The sequence below is a fragment of the Equus asinus genome, unplaced genomic scaffold (assembly GCF_041296235.1).
Source record: "Equus asinus isolate D_3611 breed Donkey unplaced genomic scaffold, EquAss-T2T_v2 contig_68, whole genome shotgun sequence".
Classification (NCBI taxonomy): Eukaryota; Metazoa; Chordata; class Mammalia; order Perissodactyla; family Equidae; genus Equus; species Equus asinus.
The window spans coordinates 1,409-9,186 of NW_027225382.1; the positions used below are offsets into that span (position 1 = coordinate 1,409).

At 75.8% G+C, this 7,778-nt stretch overlaps 2 non-coding genes across 2 annotated transcripts; one reads left to right on the forward strand and one right to left on the reverse strand.

Moving 5' to 3' along the window:
• Positions 1-900: 900 nt before the first annotated feature.
• Positions 901-983, forward strand: TRNAL-CAG (transfer RNA leucine (anticodon CAG)). The gene has a single exon. It is a non-coding gene; the product is annotated as a tRNA-Leu (tRNA).
• A 4,857-nt stretch (positions 984-5,840) lies between these two features.
• On the reverse strand, positions 5,841-5,912 carry TRNAE-CUC (transfer RNA glutamic acid (anticodon CUC)). The gene has a single exon. It is a non-coding gene; the product is annotated as a tRNA-Glu (tRNA).
• Positions 5,913-7,778: the final 1,866 nt, after the last annotated feature.

The following is a 7,778-nucleotide window of genomic DNA, read 5'->3' on the forward strand; positions in this document are numbered from 1 at the left end:
CCCGTGCGCCAGCCGCTGGGGGCGGGCCGCTCGTCGGGCGCTGCGGGGAGCAGAGGAAGCCTTGGCTCGGCCGTGCCGAACGACCGCCGCCCGACGGCGAGGGGCCTCGGGGAGGGGTCCCCGTGGGCAGGCCGGGCACGGGTTGGCGGCCTGCGCCTGGCTGGAGGGCGGGGCAGGGCGAAGAAGCGCCCTCGGGGGCTGGAGGGCGGGGCGCGGCAGGGCGAAGAAGGGCCCTCGGGGGCAAGCGGCCGGACGCAGAGCGGCGCCAGCCACCAAAAAGGGACGTCTTGCCTCCCCGTCGGGGAATCGAACCCCGGTCTCCCGCGTGACAGGCGGGGATACTCACCACTATACTAACGAGGACGGCGGCGGCCGCCCCGGCGCCCGACCGCTCTCCGGCTGCCTGCCGACGCCGACCCCGCCCTCGAGGCCCTGCCCGCCACCGGTGCCCGGCACGTGTGCCCCATCCGACCCGACAGCCAAACGACCGCGTCATCCAGCAAAGCGGCCCGCGGCCCGCACACGACCCCGACCGCGCGCCCGGCCCTGGCGGCGGCGGCGACGGCGGCTGGGAAATGCCGAGTCTGCGCCGCCTCTTGCCTCCCGTGCGGAGATCGCGCCGCGAGGAAGAGGCCCTCTCGAGAGGGCCAGCGAGGCGGCGAGGAGAAGGGGGGCGCGCGCCGGGCCGCGGCCTTGTCCCGGCCGGCGCCCGGGGTGGGCGACGGGCGGCGGCGGCGGTGGAGCCCGGGCGAGTCCGCTGGCCTTGCTCCCCGTCGGCCGGCGCGCGCGTCCCGTCCGTGGCGCGCCCACAAAGACGCCCGCCAGGCGCCGCGGGCGGCCAAGGGCCCCGCCGGCCGCGTCGGCTCCCAGCCAGGCGAGCGCCACGCGCCCAGGCCCGCCGTCAGGATGGCCGAGCGGTCTAAGGCGCTGCGTTCAGGTCGCAGTCTCCCCTGGAGGCGTGGGTTCGAATCCCACTCCTGACACGCCGACCTTTTGGCCCGCCCAACCAACGCCCGCCTACCCGGGCCTCCCGCACACCCGAGCGCCGCCCTTGGCCGCCTTCCTGGCCGGCCCGGGCTGGCGCTCCGGCCTGTGGCCGCCGCGCCAAACTCCAGGCCCCTACACGCACGCCTCTCCACCCCACCCGCTTCTCACGCCCGCCGCTGCGCGGGCCTGGCGCACTCAGCCCAGGAGGCTGCCCCAGCGCCTCGAACCCACTGGCAACCGGCCTTCCCGACACAGCGCGCGCGCCCCCGCCCACTCACTCACACACCCTTCCCACCGGACCCCACACGCGGGGGCTTCAGGACTTCGCGCCCCATCGTTCCTCGCCTGCTCTCCCCTTCCCCCTCCGCACACGAGCCCCCCCATTAGGGGGGTTGTGTAGCCCTCCCTCCCACTCGCGCTCCCACTCCCACTCCCACTCCCCCTCCCCCACCCCACCCCACCCCACCCCACCCGACCCTGCGTGAGCAAAGCCCTCCACGGGTCACCCTCCGACTTCTGCCTGGCGCACAGCGCCTCGCTCTTGGAGCGCCACGCCTGCGCAACGGGCGGCACACCGTCCAACACGCTGTCCTTTCCCACAGCCCCCGGCCGCCCGGCCCGCCCATCCTCTCCACACCCTGCTCAGGTCGCCGTCCCCATCTCGGTGGCCTGTGGTGCCCACCACGACTTTTCACCTCGGGGCCTCGCCCGGGCCACACATGCCTGCCTCCCGGGCCCCACGCAGCCCGGCCTTCTGCTCGCCAGCCCACCACAGCGCCCTCCCTGCACGGGGCCTGCCTGGCACGCGGGCCCAACCCGGCAAGCTGGCTCCGGGGAGCAGCGAGCCGAAGCCCTGGATCCCCGTCGCCCACACGCCACGTCGGGCCCACGGCCGGGGCCAAGCCCCGTCTGCACGCGCGAAGGCGCCTCGGGGGCCCAAACCCACGACGACACGACGGCGCGCCTCCTCCGCGGGCGGCCCGCCGGCCGGCAGCCACTCTGCCAAAGCGCGCCCGCCATCCAAGACCGCGCTCCTGCCTCGCCACCAACGCACCCCGGAGCCGGACCCTTGCGGGCGAGCCGTCGGCCAGAGCGCAGGCGCCAGGCTCAGGCCCCTCGGGTCTCTTGGCCTGAGCGCCGCTCAGCGGCGGGCGGCCGAGGCGGCGCTCCCCAGCCTGCGGCTCCCACGGCCGCCCCCACGCCACGGCCCTCCCGCCCAGCCCAGCCCTGCCCAGCCCTGCCCAGCCCTGCCCTGCCCTGCCCTGCCCTGCCCTGCCCTGCCCTGCCCTGCCCTGCTCTCGTCCGGCAGGCCGCGCCGTTGGCGCCCGCGCACGGCCACGCGCCCAGCGCACCCGCGGGGAAGCCCGCCGCCCAGGGGACTTGGGCACGGGCCCGTGGGTCGTCGAAGGGAACGTCGCCCGCCACAGATCGCCGCCCCTCGTTGGCACTCGAGCGCGGGCCAGGCTGGGCGCGGCTCCTGGCTTCCTCCGGCGACGCCGGCAGGGTCGCGGCGGCCCTGGGCCGGACACAAGGCGCGGGATGGGCCGAGGCCGCCCCGCTCTGTCGCGGCTCCTCCGCGCCTCGGCGCACAGGTGCCACCGCGCCTCCGGGTCTCCCTGCTCCGCACCCCCCTCCTACCGCGCCCGCCCCCGAGCGCCCTCCAGGGCCCCGCAGCCTCTCTTCCAGCTGCCCCGTCCGCCGACTGGCTCGGATGGAGGAGATGGCCCCGCAGGGCCGTGACCAGTGTCGGGCGGCTGGTGGCGAGCGCCGCTGGGGTGGCGCCTGGTGGCGCCGGCCACCGGTGCATGGGTGGTTCAGTGGTAGAATTCTCGCCTGCCACGCGGGAGGCCCGGGTTCGATTCCCGGCCCATGCAGCACCCCGTCCCCTTTTGGTCCCGCGGCCCCGACGTCCAGCTTAGGCTGCCTCTCTCCTGCGCTCGAGGCCGCCCCCACACACCAACACCTTCCGCCCGCCCCGGGCCCTCGCTCTCGCCCTGGAGACAAAAGTCCCCCCCCCCTCCGCCCCCAAACACGCACCCCGGGAACCAAACGCCCGCCCCCCAAACCCCCGTGCCCTGACACATTCACGGCCCAGCCACTCTCGTGCCCGCGCACCTTCCTTCCTTGTCCCTCTTCTTTTCCTTCCCGTGACCCCGCTCGAGTCACGCGTTTCCCTTCGAGGGACACTCTCCCGCAGCACACGCGGGCCCATGCACGCCCCACCTCCTCACGCTCCGCCACCTTTCCCCGCTCTCTGGCTCGCTCTGACCCCGGCCGGCAAGTTACGCGGCGTTGGCACTGCCGGCAGGAAGGAACGTGCCGCTCCTACGGGTGACCCACCGCCTTCTCCCGGAGGGTCCCCGTGTCCTGATGGCGCGCCCTCGAGTCTTTCCAAAGAGTTCCGCGAGATCGTCACCATGCACGCCCGCCGTGTGTTCACCTGATCCCGCTCGGCCGCCATCGGTTGCCAACGCTCGCCGGGCCCTCCACCACCGAAACCACCTGCGCCGCCACTGCCACCCAGTCCACCCACCCCGCCCCTCCCCCCCTTCCCCCGGCGCCAGCACCAAGTCCACCACGCGTCAGCACCGGCACCACGACGAATCCTCGCCGCCACCCCCGCCCCCAGGACGCCCCGAGGACACTGCCAAGCCCGCCGCCGCCACCCCAGCCTGCAAGCCCCAAGCCGCACCCCAGCCCCAACCCCTCCACCTCCACCCTCCCCACCCCCCTACTGCTCCAACACCCCGACGCCTGTCAGGCCCCTCCTCCCCGCGCCCCCACTTTCCAAATCCTTCCCGGCCGGGGATCCTCCGTTCCGTTGGTCCCTTTGGCCTCTTCTCAACTCAACCCCCAACGCACACCCGAGACGCGACTCTCTGTCCCCAGGACAGGTCGTTTCTGTCTCTGGGGCAGGGGCATTCCCCGCCCTTGCCCGCTCCCCACCCCTCCTCTCACCCTACTCCTTAGCCTCACCACCTCGCAGCGCAGCACAGCCAGTCTCGCCCGCCGGCGTCCTCTCCCACCGCAGGGGCTTCCGTCTTCCTCGCACCGGAGCCCACTGCCCCTGCTTGCCACCCGCCGCTCCTTACGGCCTCCAGGCCCCCCCGCCCCACCATCCGCCAACAACCCCGCGGACCCTGTGGTCCTCTCTCGCACGACCCGCCCCGAGGACTCGCTTCCCCCGGCCCTGTCCCCCCTCCCCCGCTCAGGCCCCTCGTCCCCACCCCAACCCTAGATCTCACCCGCCGCCACCCGTGCCGGCCAAGGGGCCTGGCCGCCCGGAGCCCCTGCCTGAGCGGCCCGTTCCCGCAAGCCCCGCACCTCCTCCGGGCCCGCGGCGCTCCGCTCGCACACCCGGGACTCCTCCTCACGCCACCCACCGCGCGGCTCACCGCCGTGCCCTCTTCCTGGGGTCACTTGGCCCTGTGCCCTGACCCGCGTGGGGGGCCACCCACCGGGACCGACGCCTCCATCCCGCACCGTCTCCCGCCCCCGCACGCGCACGCCCAGCACCCCGGCCGGGCCCGTGGGGGAGCTTCCCGCGCTCACGGGGCGCACCCCTATGCCCACCGGGGGCGCCTTGGCACAGGGGAGAACGGCTCCGTCAAAGTCCAGCGTGGGGCCCGCGGCAGCTTCCTGCCGCTCATCGGCTCGGCCCTCCCCTCTGCCTCGGCCGGAACCGGTCCCTGGACAGATACTCAGCTCCGCTGGCTCACGGCGGCGCGCCCGTCGTGGCGGCAAGGGGCCGGAGAGCTGCCATCTCCTTTGGGGAGCAGCCGCAGGAGAAGATGGATGCGGGGCTGGAGAGAGGGATGGCGTGGGTGGACGCCGAGGCGGGAAGGGGAACGCCGTCCAAAGTCCCAGCTCGGTGGGGGGAGGGGCGTGGGGGAGGCAAGAGTTCCGGGGAACGCCCCGGCCACTTGGCCATAGGACGCGGAGCGTCGCTGAGGCCACTGGAAGAAAACGCTGGCCACCCCCGCCACCCGTCCGCCCCCAGCCCCTCCCCACCTGCTTGCCCGTGGCGTTTTCCGGAACGGCCTCCTGTAGCTCCCTGCTCTGTCTCCTCCGCGGCGGGCTGGTCTCGCTAGCCCGACGGACGGACGGGTCGAGGGTCACTGGCCCATCTCCGCCTCTCGGGCGCCGCGGCCGGGCCCTCGGCTCCCACGCCCGCGCGAGACCCAGACGCCCCTGGCGCCCAATCGCCGGGCCCCCGGGACACGCAGCGGGCCCAGGACCCGGCAGGCGGCGGCGGGAAAGCTGCCGGCGCCTTGGCTGGCGCGAGGGGCGAGGCCAGGGACCACAGGTCTCGGCAGGTGGCCCGACCGGTCCAGGGAGACCCCTGCCCCCTCCCGCCCGCACCCCCAGCCCCAGCCCCCACCGGCGGCCCCACCTCGGGAGGGACCAAGGGGCGGCTTGGGGGCCGCGAAACTGTCGCGGCCGAAGCCAGGCTGCGGGAGAGTCGAAGCGCGTGCGGGGGCCGGCGGCGGGGCTGTGCGCCCGCGGCCACGGCGGGAGAGAGGCGGCCCCAGCCACCGAGGAAGAGGGGAAGCGAGGCGAGCGTCCGAGGAGGAGGAGGAGGAGGAGGAGGAGGGGAGACGCCCAGGGGGCGAGCGGGGGCCGAAAGGTCTGCCGTTGGCAGGGGTGGAGGGGGCGTGGCAGGGTCAGGGCTGGACGTGGCGGGTGGCCTTGTCGGGAGGCCGAGGCCAGGGGGCGAGGGGCGAAGCGAGCGAGCTCCGGCGCGGGCTAAAAGTGTGCGTGGTGGGGGGAGGGGTCGCGGCCGCCCGCGCCGCGCCGGGGAGGCGGAGGTCGGGCGGCCGGCAGGCGGGCGGGCGGAGAGGAAGAAGAAAGGCTTCCCTGACCGGGAATCGAACCCGGGCCGCGGCGGTGAGAGCGCCGAATCCTAACCACTAGACCACCAGGGAGCGTCGGGCTTCGCGCCTCGCCTGCGCCTCCTGGACCCGGGGCCCGCAGCCCGCCCGCTCGCCGCTCCCTCGCCGCCGGGGCCCCCTGCCTTGCGCAGGCCAGCCGCCCGCCGCCCCGGCCCAGGCACGCGCCCTCGCCGGCTTCCTGCTCGCCGCGCCCTCAAAACGCTGCGCGCGCACACACGCACACACACGCACACACACACACACACACACACACACACACGCACAGCCGCACGCCCGCCGCCCGCCGCCCGCCTCCGGGGCGGGAGGGCCCCGCAGCTCGGCAAAAGGTCGGCCCGCTGCGTTGGCCGGGAATCGAACCCGGGTCAACTGCTTGGAAGGCAGCTATGCTCACCACTATACCACCAACGCCGCACAGCCCGGCCTGCCCCGAGACGCCGGCCCGGGGCTCGCGCCACAGCAGTCCGGCCGCCGCCGCCGCCGCCGCCGCCGCCGCCGCCTGGCGCAGCCCTGCTCCGACGCCCCGCCCGCCCGCAGCGCGGCGCTGCCACCGGCGCCACCAACCGCCGCCCCGCGCCAGCGCCAGCGCCGCGCCCGACGCGGCAGCCCTCGTCCGCCGGGACGGACCGCCTCTGGGGGGCGCCCTCGCTGCCGCGCCACCAAGCGACCGCCATTCCCACGCCGACCGCCCCGCCAAAGCCCCGGCCGGGCGCCCGCCCTCCACCGTCCGGCTCGCCCCAGCCCCTCTCCACAGGCTGCTCGGCGAGGCAGCTGCGCGCACCGAGAGAGGACCCACCCGCCGCCCGTCCCGGCAGCTGTGCAGCTGTGCAGCGCGCGTCGCGCGTCGCGTCGCGTCGCAGGGAGCCCCGTGCGCCAGCCGCTGGGGGCGGGCCGCTCGTCGGGCGCTGCGGGGAGCAGAGGAAGCCTTGGCTCGGCCGTGCCGAACGACCGCCGCCCGACGGCGAGGGGGCCTCGGGGAGGGGTCCCCGTGGGCAGGCCGGGCACGGGTTGGCGGCCTGCGCCTGGCTGGAGGGCGGGGCAGGGCGAAGAAGCGCCCTCGGGGGCTGGAGGGCGGGGCGCGGCAGGGCGAAGAAGGGCCCTCGGGGGCAAGCGGCCGGACGCAGAGCGGCGCCAGCCACCAAAAAGGGACGTCTTGCCTCCCCGTCGGGGAATCGAACCCCGGTCTCCCGCGTGACAGGCGGGGATACTCACCACTATACTAACGAGGACGGCGGCGGCCGCCCCGGCGCCCGACCGCTCTCCGGCTGCCTGCCGACGCCGACCCCCGCCCTCGAGGCCCTGCCCGCCACCGGTGCCCGGCACGTGTGCCCCATCCGACCCGACAGCCAAACGACCGCGTCATCCAGCAAAGCGGCCCGCGGCCCGCACACGACCCCGACCGCGCGCCCGGCCCTGGCGGCGGCGGCGACGGCGGCTGGAAATGCCGAGTCTGCGCCGCCTCTTGCCTCCCGTGCGGAGATCGCGCCGCGAGGAAGAGGCCCTCTCGAGAGGGCCAGCGAGGCGGCGAGGAGAAGGGGGGCGCGCGCCGGGCCGCGGCCTTGTCCCGGCCGGCGCCCGGGGTGGGCGACGGGGCGGCGGCGGCGGTGGAGCCGGGCGAGTCCGCTGGCCTTGCTCCCCGTCGGCCGGCGCGCGCGTCCCGTCCGTGGCGCGCCCACAAAGACGCCCGCCAGGCGCCGCGGGCGGCCAAGGGCCCCGCCGGCCGCGTCGGCTCCCAGCCAGGCGAGCGGCCACGCGCCCAGGCCCGCCGTCAGGATGGCCGAGCGGTCTAAGGCGCTGCGTTCAGGTCGCAGTCTCCCCTGGAGGCGTGGGTTCGAATCCCACTCCTGACACGCCGACCTTTTGGCCCGCCCAACCAACGCCCGCCTACCCGGGCCTCCCGCA